We start from the raw sequence: 12177 nt of genomic DNA on the forward strand, positions 1-12177 counted from the left end.
CTGCCCTCACTGCCTGCCCTGGCCACAGCACCCGCCCAGGAATCGCTCTGCACCACGACGCGGCACCGCCGGCCCGGGCTGGGCTCATCCCCTCCCGTGTGCTCTGGGCTCATCCCCTCCCGAGCGCTCTGGGCTCATCCCCTCCGTGTGCTGCGGGCTCATCGCCTCCCGTGTGCTCTGGGCTCATCGCCTCCCGAGCGCTGTGGGCTCATCGCCTCCCGAGCGCTCCCCGCGGCTGGAGCAGCTCCCGGGGTGACAGCCAGAGGCGGAGCAGCCTCCCTGCCCCATCAGCTGCGAGCACTCCCGGAGCTAAATGAGTCTCCGAATTTCAGCGCTCCCCGGGGCTGCAGCGCAATTAAAATCCACACAGCCCATAAAGCAGCGAGCAGAACGCGGCGGCAGCAGCGCGGCACGAAACGGCAGCGGGGTGAAAAAAATATTAGGGAAGTTTCTTTAATGTGTGTTGTGTCATAAAAGCAATTGTTTAAATGGCTTTTGCGGCGCTCTCAGCAGTAAATACTCCTGGAAAATGCGCTGAGCGAATCTCGTCTCCCTCTTTCATTTACTGCCTTGTAAATTGAAAAATTACGGTGGGAATTGGGGCACAGCTGCGGCTCCAGCCCCGCTCCGGCCGGGCGGGGGCGGCCCCGGCCCGCGCTTCGGGAGCGCTGCGGGAGCGCGGGGCAGCGGCGGGGCCGGGCCCAACCGAGCCGAGCCGAGCCGAGCTGTGCGGGACCGGACCGAGCTGTGCAGGACTGAACCGAGCCGAGCCGAGCTGTGCGGGACCGGACCGAGCTGTGCGGGACCGAACCGAGCCGAGCCGAGCTGTGCGGGACTGAGCCCTCCCCCGAGGGACCGGGACCCGGGATACGGGACCCGGGATAGGGGCAGGACACGGCTCGGCCCCGCGCAGCGCGGGCTGCAGCAGCCAAGGCTGGGCCAAGGGGCTCCCTCTGCCCGCTCAGGTGAGACCCCAGCGGCACAGCTGCTCCAGCCCTGGGATCCATCCCCTGCTCCCACCCCACCGCCGAGGCTGCTCCTGCCTCTCCAGCCTCCCTAAGCTCCCAGCATTAACAGGGCACTTCCCCCAGGCCGATGAAAGGATAAAAGCTCCGTGTTGTCCCTGGTTTATTTGCTTCCTGGGGGATAATTCAACACGTTTAGCTTTCCCCAAGGATGAGCTTTCCTGGGGGAATCTTTGGCCGGCACTTTGCAGGATGGTTTTATTGCTCCTCTGCAGGCACTGCGTGGGGAGAGGCTTTATTTTAAAGTCCTTTAACTGCTTCATTACAGTCTCTGTCGGTCCTGTCTCCTTTCATATCCACTTTTTCAGCTTTCATTTCCCAGGGCTCCCTCTTATCTGCCTTTAGAGGCAGCCCTTGTAAAAAAAAAAAATTAAAAAAGGAAAATCAAACCTCAAAGCTCTGTCCCTGGGCTGCTTTCAAGAGAAAGGCCCCTGCCCCCTTTCAAACCTCTTTTGGGAGGAATAGATCCCAGCCCGGCGTGTGCCACAGCCCCCAGGAAAGCCTTTGAAGTAAATTAAACCAAATTAGTGTCTGTGATAGAGATGAGCGGAGGAGCCCCCGCTGCGTCCCTGGCCTGGCCCTTGGCGTGATCTTTAACCCCTGTCCCCTGCTCCCCCCGCCTCTAATTGACCGTGAAGCACCTGGGGGTGGCCTGGGGGGATCCCATCTGCCCTGGGCAGGGCAGGATCCCCCTCCGCGGGGATGGGGGGGTTTAACGGGCTGAGCAGGGCTGGGATAATGAATTAGCTCCCACCTCCCCTTCCTTGTGCTCAGTGCCCAATTCTGCTGCTTCTTCTCTCTTATTCCCCCTTAATGAGAGGCCCCCCAGAGCCCAGGGGAGCCCCAGCCCTGCCCCAGAGCCCGGCCTGGGGGTGCTGGGGGAGCTGGAGCTGCTCCTGACCCGGCTCAGCGCAGGAGCAGGTGGGGCAGGAGGCTCCTGAGCCCGGCACTGACAGCTCTGCAGGGTGGGCTTTCCCGGGGTCCCCGGGCTGTGACAGCCCTGTAAGGTGGGCAGCTCCTCGAGGGGGTTCCCACAGGCTCTCCCAGCCCCCCGACACTGTGACAGCCCCTCGGGGGTGTTCTCAGCCCCCCGACACGGTGACAGCTCCTCGGGGGGCTCCCACAGGCTCTCCCAGCCCCTGGCGTGCCCCACCCAGCGCGGCAGGGCCAGGCTGCCTCTGGCATCCATGGGGCTGAGCTGTGCTGGCGTTCATTTGCTCAGGACAGGCCGTGGTGGGGATTTTGGGTGTGTGAGGGGGATTTGAGGGTGCTCTGGCCCTGTCGGGCTGGGAAAGCAGCCTTGCAGGTTGGGCAGGCTCAAGGGAAGGCCAGGGATATTTGCATATGCAAATTACACTACACCTGTGAACGAAATGATTTCTGCTTCCCTCCCCTGTCCCGAGGGCTGCCCGGATCCCCCTGAGCCGCCACCAACGCTTGGGGCTCACCAACCCACAGCAGGGTCACCTGCTCCTCTTCCCGAGGGGTCTCAGAGCCAACCCTGGGGGCCCCTTGGGACAGCTGTCATGGTGCTGGAACATCTTCATGCGGTGGCAGCAGCGTCCAGGGGGCTGTGGGCTCAGCTGGTGGCACCAGCTGCGTCCCCTGGCTCCGAGGGACCAGCAGGGCTGGGCTTGGCAGGGCAGGGATGGGAGCAGGAGCATGAAATTTGCTGGTAATGCTGCAGGGCTGCCTGACAATGTCCCGGTCTGGGGGAGGATGTCCCCCGGTGCCACGGCAGCCCGGCAGGGTCCCCTCGGGGCTGTCCTGGAGTGCTCGAGGCAGCGGTTTCGGTCCCGCGGGTGCTCGTGTGCGCGCAGCCCTCGCAAGGGGCTGCACATTTCGTAAATAAATAAACCAGGGCCAGATGAAATGGTGCAGCACGAGAAACCCGCGCGGAGCGGAGAGGGGAGCAGGGCAAGCCCCGAGCCCGGCGCTGGGCAGGAGGGGGCGGTAGGGCCCCGCACAGCCGGGCCGGGAGCTGCTGCGCTCCGGGGCTGCTGCGCTCCTGCACTCCTGCAGCTCCTGCACTCCTGCAGCTCCTGCGCTCCGGGGCTGCTGGGCTCCTGCGCAAGAGCCAAGAAATCTCCATGAAAGCAAAGGGTGTCAGCAGCCAAGGTGTGCAGTGGGTGAGGGGATTTCGGGCAGGGCAGCTGACCCTCGCTCCAGGTCACACGGGTGTCTCTTGGAACATCAGGCATGGTGTGAGACTCCCCTGCAGGGAAAACCGGGATTTGTACCTAGGAAGTGCAAGGAGAGACCTTTTAGGTGTGAATCAGAGCAGCAAAAGGAATTTCTCCTTGCTGAGGGTGGTGGGAGGAATTATTGGTGGTTTTAAGTGGTCTTAGTTCACTAAGCACTTCTTCAAGTGCTCAGAGCAAAGAGACACGAGGAGAGGAAGCAAATGACAAGAATAAATCCCACTGGCATCTTCCCAGGTGGGAAGGGTTTTGCAGGATTTCCTGGTGTGCCAGGGTCACCAGTCACTTGTGCCTTGGCTTTGAGCTTCACAGGGGTGGGCAGGGCCCTCGAGGAGCCCGCTGCTGCTCTGCCCAAACTGCTCTCCAGCCCTCTCATCCCGACCAGGCAGGCCGAGCTCCCGCAGCCTGGCCGGGATCAGCAGCCAGGTGCAGGCACTCAGGCAGAGCTGCAGCCCCAGGGCAGGGATCCCTCTGGCTGCTGCATCCCGCCAGTGCCCCCACCAGCAGCCAGGGCGGGAGTGGTGCTTCCCTGCTGCCTCCTGGATCCCAGCAGTGCCCTCCCAAACCTGCCCAGGGCAGCTGGGGCAGTGGGGAGAAGGGGTGGGGATCCCCAAGTGCTTAAATGTTCTCATCACCCCATCTTCTGGGAGATAATACTTTTAATTTTCACCACACAAAGAATATGTCTTGAACCAGAAGGGGTTTGCCTAATTCATCATGCTTGCTCCACACACAATACCAGGGCTGACAAGCAGAACATTTTAAAATGAGAGAAGTGGACATAATTAATGCTCATGAATTGCAAACGCTTCTTTATTAAAGGGCTTTTGCTTGCCCCGGGACCATCTGCTTCATATCACTGGGCCGGGGTCCTCAGGCTATAATAACTTGAAGCTTTAATAATTTTACCTCTTAATTAAAGCTCATCTCAAAGCGCAGGAGCACAGACATGTTCCAAGCCCAAATCTGATTTTAACGGAGCAGACCTTGAGGGATGGGTAATAGAATTTGCATTTTTCCTTTGCTGAGTGGAGCTGCTGCCCGGAGAGGAGCACAGCCCCGGTGTCCTGCACGGTGGGGATGAGAGGCTGAAGGCTCAGGAGCCGTGCTCCTGCCGGGGTGGCCACGGACCCAGTGCCAGGGTGGAGAGCAGAGGGGTCCCTGCTGCCCTCCCAGCCCTCCGGGGCACGGCTGGGGGTGGCCTGGCTGCACCCCTGCCTGCACCCATTGCAGCACCCCTGGCTGCACCCCTGGCTGCACCCATTGCAGCACCCCTGGCTGCACCCCTGGCTGCACCCATTGCAGCACCCCTGGCTGCACCCCTGGCTGCACCCCTGGCTGGGCCATCGGGAAAGCTCCTGCCCAGGCACTGGGGGGCTGATGGCAGCCTTCTCCTGCAAGGGCACCCCAAAGCCGTGCTCCAAAGCGGAGCTGGTAAAGCCCCGGGCTGCAGGGAAGGTGGTCCCAGGCTTGGCCTGGTGCCCCTGGAGCCTTGGGGCACCCCATGCGGTGGATCCCCAACCTTTCCAAAGCTGACACCATCCACAGCTGCTCTCCCCACAGATCCAGGTGACCTCTGGGGGGCTGTGCTCCGTGGGGGTGGGATGAGTTGACAGCCCATGAAATACGGTGGATTAATTCCCACTTCATTGTGCCAGACACGAGGCCGAAGGTCGAGGTCCATTACGAAAACTGGGTACGAATTAGTGCCCTGCATTTCACACACTGAGGTCTTCTTATGGACTGAACATTTCATTGGAAGTGTTTTAATTATTTATGTGTTAATTGAGTGCTGTAGAACTTGATTCAGTGAAGGCGCATTAAGGAGGAAGAGTTTGGGTTTTGAATGACGCTTTGTTTGTCCAAATTGAAAAATCAATGAATAACCTAAGAACCACAGAGGCATCTTGATCCTCTCCTCTCCTCTCCTCTCCTCTCCTCTCCTCTCCTCTCCTCTCCTCTCCTCTCCTCTCCTCTCCTCTCCTCTCCTCTCCTCTCCTCTCCTCTCCTCTCCTCTCCTCTCCTCTCCCTTCCATTTTTCCCTTTCCTTTCCATTTTTTCCCTTTCTCCCATCCTCTTTGCCCTTTCCTTTTCCTTTTCTGAGTGCTGAAATGCTCCAAGCAAGCCACAGGCAGGAGTCTCCCAGAGTGACCTGACCAAACCCTGAGCCTTGGAGGGGCGCTGGGGCAGAGCTGAGCTCCGGGTGGGGGAGATGAGAGCCCTGCTCCTGGGGGGCCCGGGAACGGAGCCCCTTCCCCAGGGATCTGCCCTGGCTGTGCCCAGAGCCGGCTCCCTCCTGCCCAGCAGCAGTTCCAGCGAGGGTTGGGAAGCACCTCCAGAGGGATTCCTGCACTGTCCAGGCACTGTCCTGTGTGGGCTTGCTCCAGGAGAACCAGAGGCAGGGTTTGCTCCTGCAGAGCCACGGGCAGGGTTTGGTGCTGCAGAGCCACGGGCAGGGTTTGGTGCTGCAGAGCCACGGGCAGGGTTTGCTCTGGGACAGCCACGGGCAGGGTTTGGTACTGCAGAGCCACGGCAGGGTTTGCTCTGGCAGAGCCACGGGCAGGGTTTGGTCTGGCAGAGCCACGGGCAGGGTTTGGTGCTGCAGAGCCACGGGCAGGGTTTGCTCTGGCAGAGCCACGGGCAGGGTTTGCTCTGGCAGAGCCACGGGCAGGGTTTGGTGCTGCAGAGCCACGGCAGGGTTTGCTCTGGCAGAGCCACGGCAGGGTTTGCTCCTGGACAGCCACGGGCAGGGTTTGCTCCTGGAGTCGCTGTCCATCCTGCTGAGCGCTCCCAGAGCAGGAAGGGGCTGCAAACACTCAGCATCTGCAGCAGAGCCAGGGCACCACAATCGAGTCGTGTCTTCCCTTTATGTTCTTGGAAGTTCTGAGGAAAACATTTATTTTAGTCGTTGCGACAGTTTCCTTTTGTTTTTGCTTTGCTGACCGAAGCAGCTGCTTTTCAAAAACGTTTTAAAGAGAAACCTTCTGGTTTTGGTTACAGAAAACAAAACAAACAGCTGCTTTTCTGTAACCAACATTTACTTTAATGAAAATTCTTGCTTTTAATGAAAATTGGAACAAATGATTGATCATAGTTTTGTTGGTTTTTTCCCTGCAAAAACTGTAATTTCCAGTGACACGTCTCCAGCCAAATTTCCATTTGGATGGGGAGCGCACAGCCAGCTCTGCTGCAGAGGTTCTGCCTGTCTGGGCTCAGCCAGCAATGAGGGGGTGTCCGCGTGGGTCCGTGAGCCTGCGGGGTGCAGGGAATGGCCCAGGGGAGCCCCGCTCCTGCTGCCTCCAGTCCAAGCTCTCGGAGCACGGCTGGGCAAGGAAAGAGCTCGTGGAGAGGAGCTGTGACTGTGCTGACCCAGGCTGCAGCTCAGAGTTCACTCACTGATCGTAACCAATCTTTGCCCTGGAAGGGAATCCCCTTGAAAAGGGATGGACAAAGCCCTGCCTTCCTCCTGGCGGCGCTTGCAGGTTCGCTCCCTTCGCCGGAGGCACGGGAGCAGGGACCCCTGGCAGCTGCCTTCTCCTGCAGCTCACCCGTCATGGATGGGGCAGGCTGGGCTGGGCTGTCCCCACAAGCTGTTGGTGTTGTTGTCTGGAAGAACCCTCAGCTGTGCTCCAGGAGAAGGTTCCCATCACCTCTGTGCATTTGGCTCCTGTGCTTCCCACCCGGTGCCCAACGTCCTTCCAGCTCTCGCCCTGAAATGGACAAAACCGGGTCCCTGACACACAATTCCTGACAAAACAACAATTGAGCAGGAAGAATATTGCCCGTGTTGAGCAGGAAGAATATTGCCCGTGTTGAGCTCCAGGCCACGCTCAGAGTCTGTGGGCTGTTCATCTCTCCGGGGACGTCGATACTGGGCACGGATGAGCCACCAGGCACTCAAAACCCCCTGGGCTGCTCAGATCTCCAGTTCTTTATCTCCAGGGATGGTGCTGGACCCTTCGAGGGCTGCTGGGCAGGAGCCCTGCTGGGAGGGCAGGGGACACTCCTGTCCCTGCAGTCACTGGGGCCAGAGGAGGGCAGGTGGCCTGGGAGGGAGGAGCAGGCTCCTTGTGGGACTGCCTGGAAGGTCTGGAGCTGGAATCTTGAGTCTTCCCTCTGTCCCCTGGGACCAGGGCCTGTCCTGCTGCCCCTGGGCTGGGGCCACCAGAGCGAGCCCAGGAGCTGGGACAGGGCTCTGGCACCTGCCTGCCACCCTTGGGCCCCTCCAGGGATCCAGGGGCAGCCCAGGAGCTGGAACAGGGCTCTGGCACCCGCCTGCCACCCTTGGGCACCTCCAGGGATCCAGAGCAAACCCAGGAGCTGGGACAGGGCTCTGGCACCCGCCTGCCACCCTTGGGCCCCTCCAGGGATCCAGAGCAAGCCCAGGAGCTGGACAGGGCTCTGGCACCCGCCTGCCACCCTTGGGCACCTCCAGGGATCCAGGGGCAGCCCAGGAGCTGGGACAGGGCTCTGGCACCTGCCTGCCACCCTTGGGCCCCTCCAGGGATCCAGAGCAAGCCCAGGAGCTGGGACAGGGCTCTGGCACCTGCCTGCCCCCCTTGGGCACCTCCAGGGATCCAGGGGCAGCCCAGGAGCTGGGACAGGGCTCTGGCACCCGCCTGCCACCCTTGGGCACCTCCAGGGATCCAGGGGCAGCCCAGGAGCTGGGACAGGGCTCTGGCACCCGCCTGCCACCCTTGGGCACCTCCAGGGATCCAGGGGCAGCCCAGGAGCTGGGACAGGGCTGGATCTGGCACTGGCCTGCCACCCTTGGGCCCCTCCAGGGATCCAGGGCCAGCCCAGCCCCTCGGGGCACCTCTCACCCTCTCAGGCACCCAGCAGAGGATGGGAGGCACAGAGAAACTACAGAAGGTAAATTAATTTTCCCATTTCTCTCCAAATGAGTTATTAATCATATCTCATTTGCATATTCATTAACCATAGTACACACCATATTTTTATTAATGTGGCAAAGAAACAATTACAGGTGAAAAATGGGTTGTCTGCTTGTTTCATACAAGGATCTTGTTCCTCATTTGCAGGAGTTAAAAATTGATGTTTTTTTCTTGCCACACAGAAAAGAAACTGCTGGGCTGCATCCAGCCCGTGGAAAGAGGTGTTGGATGAGCAGCTGGAATCAAGGCCTCTGGCACTGGGGGTTTCCTTCTCTTTGGCAGGCATGGGCGGCACCGAGCCCTGGGCTGGGGCAGGGGCAGCAGCCTGCAGCAGGGGCTTCCATCCAGGGCTGCCTCCTGTCGGAAGGGCTCCAGAAGGCGCCTTGGGAAGGTTCTGGAAGCCAGCACAGAAACCCTCTCAGTGCATTTCCACTTGGGCAAGAGAAATGTGGGGAGCAGAACTAACAAATGAATGTCCAAACCCAGCTCTGTATTGATTACAAGGGGGAGCCACCCAATCAAGTTTATTTTATAAAAATAAATAGTTTATTTTATTCTCATGGAAGTGAGATGAGGTTTTGGGTTAAAGTGCTTGAGGAGCTACAGCTCCAAGTCCTTCCCACTTCCCTCCCTGCAGTTTCGGGATGGAAATTACTGGATTTCAATACATTTTTTGGTGAATCAGGCATGAGTCACTCAAAGGGGGAGCTCTGGTTTTCCCATTGCCAATTCTTTAGTCCAGAAGGTTAAGCTGGACTTAAGCAAAATGATGCGGCAGAGAAGAAATGCATTGTTGATTAAAATCTTGTATTACGGGTTCCTGTGGGTGAGCTGTGGTGTTGGGACCACACTGGGATGAGGGAAGCTCCCCTTGCAGCCCCAGCAGGGCTGTGTTACAGGGACACCAATTCCTTTCTCCAGAGAACACACATCTGACCCAGCTCAGGCAAAGCTGCTCTTGATCACAGGGCTCAAATTTAATAATTACAGCAAAGCTGCTTTCCTGCAGCTTGGACCAGCACAGGCCAGCGCTGCAGCAACCACAAAAACACAGGAACAGCACCCGGCGCTCAGTGGGACCTGCTGGAAACCAGTGGGCATTCTGTTCTCGCTTTCCAAGGGGAAACTGAGGCACAGGGAAGACCTTGAACGCCTCTGAGCAGCCTGGGGTTTGGATGAAGTGATCTTTAAGGTCCCGTTCAGCCCAGCCCAGCCCATTGCATGATCCTGGGATTCTCTCTGGATGGCAGGAACGCCCAGGGCAGGACGAGTGCTGGTGTGTCCTCAGAGGAGCAGCACAGCTGTGCCTCGCCAGGGCTGGGCCGAGCTGCTGCCCCCACAGACAAGGTGGGTGCTGTGACTGTGACCCCCAGGGCTTTCCGGGACTGTCTCTGCCTTTCCTCTGGCCTATCCACCAGTCCTGGCACAGGCAATCACCTTCTTTATAGAGTTTGTGATGACTGGGCTACCTGGATTGAGCCTCCCGCCTCCTCTCCTCCCTCCAAGGTGCCCCCTGGGTGCCTGTGGGGTGCTCACGGGCTCCCGGCTCAGCAGGGACCCTGTCTGGGCAGGATCGGGCCCCATCCCTGCAGAGCCTGTGGCAGCAGTGCCTTTGCAGCCCAGCTCCAGGAGCGTGCCTGCGCTGGATTTGCTCCCAGTGAAGCCAGGGATTTATCAGCAGTGAAGCCGGGGGAGGAGTTTTCATCAACTCCATTTCTGCATCCTTGTCAGCCCTGTCGAACCCGAGTCATCTCCTCCTGACCACTGCACCCGAGCATTGCTGCCCTCCTTTGTTTCCAACAGCGCCTTCCTTCTCTCCCAAGCCCTTGAACAACCTGGACTGCGGCGAGCTGGCGATGGCACAAACACACATCCATTCCAAGGGAAGACAGCGATGCTCCTGCGTCATCCCGTGGCACATCTGGGGTCCCAGGGGCCCAAATACCAGCCCTGCCCAGCCCGCCAGGCCAAGGGAAGCAGGAGGAAGAAAAATAAATGTGATGACAGTTGGGCCCTTGCAAATGAGTCGTGGTCTGAAAGAAGCCAGAATAAGCACCTCGAACCAGCTCACACGTGGGGCTGGAGCGGGGAAAGGGGGAACGTGCAGCGTTCACACCGCGGGGGCAAAGGTCTGCAACATGAGCAGCACTGCTCAGAGAGGCAGATTTCCTGCCTAATCATGCTCCAGGAAATACCTGGGCACTTGCTGCTCAGCCGTGTGCAGCGCCTGCGTGGGGAGCGGGAGGAGGGAGAGCGGGAATGCTGCGGCAGAGCTCCTCCAGCCCAGCTTTGGGGCACAGCCCTTGTCCAGGTGTGTGCTTGGCTCTGGACCCTCACAGGTCCCTTGTAATTTGGCCTCTGTGCTGCAGCCTGAGCTGTCAGGCCTAAAACCCAGCCCAAGCCCATGCACAGGGATGTGCTGTGAGCCTGAGCTCGGGTTCAGCTCCCTCCAGAGGGGCTGGAACAGGCTCTGCACAGGGGCTTCAGCTCACGGCTGATGGGCCCTGGGCTCCAGGACAGGCTGCTCCTGAAGGCAGGGGAATTTTGGCTCCATCTCCTTTGCAGTGAGGAGTCAGCTTGGGTCTGAACAGCACAGTTTGGGGTTTATTTTCCTCTAATGCCACCAAGCAATCCCCTGCGCTGCTTTTTCCAGCCTTTTTAGTCATTCCCTTTCGTCTCCTTCCTGCACACCCCGAGTCTCTGGGTGGTTTGTGCACACCTGGCTCAGATCCCCGTGGCCCTCTCCATTCCTGCAGCATCTGCACTGGGTTCCAGTTAACTTCTGCTCCACCAGAAACCTGGAAAGCTTCTCCAGCAAGGTCAGGAAGCTCCTGCAGTTGATATTTATTAAGGCTTTTGCTGCCGGTAAGAAATGTCAAAGCCAACCCAAGCGATGGATGGGTCTGATCTGCTTTGCTCCCTGCCTTCTTGGCCAGGCTGAGATTTGGCTTGAATGAATGAAATCTGGAATTCTCTTTTGAGCAGCAGCACGGTCCCAGCTTCTGGCCAGAGACAAAACAAAGGCAGAGCAGGAGCAGGCAGGAGAGCCAGGGGAGACTCTCACCTGAGCCCCGGCCTGCCCCACCTGCACTGCGGCGGCTTCCAGGGCTCCTTCCCAACCCTGGCCAGCTAAATCCATGGTCAGCAGCAGCAGCGGGTTATTTATGCACCATCTGCATCCAGAGCTCAGCTGCCCCTGCTTGTGTGGGAGCAAGCCACAGCTCCTGCCTTCAAAGCAGAGCCAGGCTGCCAGGTCTCAGCGCAGCTCCTCGCGTCCGCTCAGCCTGGAGAGGGCTCTCTGTCTGCTGCTGCCCCCCTGCAAACCCTTCCGATCACAGCTGTCCTTCCCACCGATCAGCCACGCCAGGCAAACAGCCTCACCCCACGCTCCGTGCCCGCTTAATCCCCGAGAGGCTTTTGGGGAGCGGTGCCAGAGCTCCCGGCAGCCCCGGGCCTGCAGGGCTGCGCTGCCAGGGGAGCTTCCAACCAAAACCCTCCACATGCTTCTCCTGCAGGCCAAGGGCTCGGGCTGGGGGAAATGTGGGAGCAGATGGCGGCTCCGGATGACAGCGAGAGCTGCGGGATCACCCGGGGCAGGGCTGGGGGAAGCTGGCACGCCCTGGCACGCTGCAGGGGCTGTGTCTGGGCAGGAGCCTCATGGAAAGCAGGCTCAGAACCACTGGGTTCGGAGAGACTGGGAGTCATGGGAAGGAAAACTGCCCAGCCGTGCTTGCCAGGCTGATGCTGCTCAGCCCCACAGCTCAGGCATTTGGGCTGGGGTCACTGCTCCTGTCCTCTCTCCTCGGGGAATTACATTTCCTGGCCTTTTCCTGCCTCAAACCAGAGCCTTTCACCTCTGTCTGTCCTGCTTGTGTGGGTGTCTAGAAAGGGTGTGAGCAGTGTCCCTCTCCCTGGCACGGCTCTGCTGCCCAGCACTGCCAGGGGCCACAGCAGGGAGCTCAGGGGACACATCCGTGTGTCACACCCCTGCCAGGCCCTGGCAGCCACTCACAGCTGAGGCGTCACGCAGGGCAAGGCTGCAAAGTCTTGGAGATG

This window comes from Motacilla alba, chromosome 18, assembly GCF_015832195.1.
Source record: "Motacilla alba alba isolate MOTALB_02 chromosome 18, Motacilla_alba_V1.0_pri, whole genome shotgun sequence".
Lineage (NCBI taxonomy): Eukaryota > Metazoa > Chordata > Aves > Passeriformes > Motacillidae > Motacilla > Motacilla alba.